At 43.0% G+C, this 2,442-nt stretch overlaps 1 long non-coding RNA gene across 1 annotated transcript; it reads right to left on the reverse strand.

Annotated features, from left to right (window-relative positions):
- Nucleotides 1-925: 925 nt before the first annotated feature.
- LOC148028311 (uncharacterized) lies at nucleotides 926-2,242 on the reverse strand. The gene is made up of 3 exons (XR_015692573.1): nucleotides 1,318-2,242; nucleotides 1,120-1,221; nucleotides 926-1,024 (listed from the first exon to the last, which is right to left on the reverse strand). It is a non-coding gene; the product is annotated as an uncharacterized LOC148028311 (long non-coding RNA).
- Between the last annotated feature and the right edge of the window lie 200 nt (nucleotides 2,243-2,442).

Genomic DNA, 2,442 nt, shown 5'->3' on the forward strand with positions numbered 1-2,442 from the left:
ACCGTTCACTTAAAGTCTAAAGTCTCATGGTCAATGATCTCCAATTGAAACTTGTCGAAGTGTCATACGTGGTCTATGGACAAGTGATACCTTCGATTGATTGCTAGTTTGCACTGAGTGCAAGGACACAAGACACACTAATTAAGATACGCCTCAGGATCTTAGATGTCATGACCGTCATTGTTCTCATTTGGTCTATGTTATAACAAATAATATGTTTTTGTTTCCCTCATTGATGATCTTCCTCCATTTTAATCCCTCCATTTCTCTTTGTCCATTTATTTTCTCCCCCCTTTCTCTCTTATTGTTTCTCTCTCTCCCCACTCTCACTTCTTCTCTCTTCCTTTCCCTCCCTTCTTATCTCTATTTCTCTCTCCTTTCCTCTCCACTCTCACTCAATGTATCTCATTATACTCAAAATAAAAAATAAAAAATAAAAAACTTAACAAAAGAAGAATACACTACAAGATATAGGCCTTATACTGACGTTAAAAGCGACGAAAATGTAAATAACAAAATTTGCTCCCGTCGTTGCAAAAAGCGTCATTATTGGCAATGCCATAGAACAGTCAGTATCAGCTTGGTATCAGCGTCATTATTTGCGTCGGTATCAGCTGCGACGCTGATACCGACGCTCTGCGATGCTAATAACGATGCTAATAACGACACATGCAGTAAATTTGCGACGGTAACAGGGAAAAAAAATTTTGTGACTGCCCTGCCATATATAGCATTGTGTGCTTTATTTGGACCATACAAAATAGTTTCTGCACTGTGTATAATGCTCGTGTAAACAAAAACAAAGTATACTGAAATCATAACACTGATACATGAAATAAATACATGATTGCATAATGAAAGCAACTGGTACAATCATGAAAAGATAACACTACTACATAGAAAATGTCTACACAGATCAGGCGACCAAAAAAGAAGGGTGTGTGAGCTCCAGGGATTCAAGGGTGAGCTACATATCCTCGCCATAAAAAAACTTGTCCCGTCGCAAAGGAGCATCGAACGGATTCTGCAAAAAAAGAAACAACAATACATCAGTCCACCATGCAATAATACATTCTAATTAAATATGGTAACTATGGACAAAAAAGATGAGTGACTTACAGGGCCACTGGGTCTATACAATCGGTCGATCAATATAGTGAGACCGTGCCTCTCTACATATCGAGTCTCAAGGCTGGTTGGATCGCGATTCGTAATGGAGTGCTGCAAAGAAAACAAAATACTAACTGTTAGAAACATGATTGTCAGTACAAATGATATTGCAAAAAAATAAGCAAGCAAAACAAAAGAAAAACTTACAAAGTCCTCCAGATATGTCCTGTGGCCGCCACTCCCAAGATGATGGACCACTCTGCCCTCTAGTCATGCCCTCGCCGCCTCGCATTGCTGACTCCAATGTCTTGGAGAATCTGTAGCCTCCTCCCTCAGTCGGCGCTAGTTGTCCGCGTCTAGCTACTCGGGCTTTGCAGTCCCACTCTTGAGTGCCTTGCATGCATCCGATCGTTTGTGTGACATATATGCATGCATGCAATCCATTATCCAGTCCATAGAAAATCTAAATGCTGAGGCTGGAATCGGAAACTCCTCATGCAAGGATGCTACTATGTAGTCCCTGCTCCCCTCCGGTATGTTTTTCCAATTATCTAAGACGTTGTGCCGAAAAACTTGTTGGCACAACTCTCTCATGCGAGCCATCACCCTCCTCCCCTCATAATTCATGATGATGGCTCGTGACCTATCATCGACAAGATAGGCATATCCCTCTGGCATATGCCTAAGATGGGTCCTCTCCCACCTACGTTCACGCTCTTGGGCATATCCAGGAGACCCCTTACATCCGGTGTACCGACTGGGGTAATATCTATCGGAGTGGCATCCATAGGGGTACCACTTGCAGACGACTGAGCAAAAGCCAGAGTAACTTGAGTAGATGTTCCCACAAATGTGACAAATCCTGGAGGTGACGCAACTCTAGAAGAACGACGAGACAGAGACATCACGTCCGTGCCTCCACAGCATCCACCTGAGCCATGCTCCTTGGAACCGTCACGAGAGTGAGGAGTCGCACATGTATCCCATGTCGACCGCGGGTTCACTACCTCCGTATCTCTACATCATCTCCCTGATCCTGAAGCACTCTCTCCCTCTAGCTCAAGTTTGAAGCGTCAACCTCGTCTGCTCGAAGCTGAAGCATCTGATCACGTCAAAGTAGATCTAGTAGAGCGGCTTGACGATGTCCAAGACAGCTCCTGGACTGCCATGTCTCTGAATCTCGCGATCTGATCTGGAGACATGCGCATGAAGATATCTTACAATACCACATCACTCAACCCTTGACTTATTCTGAAAATGTCACCTACACAGATAAAAAATGATAATATAATCAATTTAAATCATACAAAGCACGGTAATATAAATCCTAAA

The sequence above is a fragment of the Lygodium microphyllum genome, chromosome 12, assembly GCF_053477565.2.
Source record: "Lygodium microphyllum isolate KBCC chromosome 12, Lygodium_microphyllum_v1.1.10, whole genome shotgun sequence".
Classification (NCBI taxonomy): domain Eukaryota; kingdom Viridiplantae; phylum Streptophyta; class Polypodiopsida; order Schizaeales; family Lygodiaceae; genus Lygodium; species Lygodium microphyllum.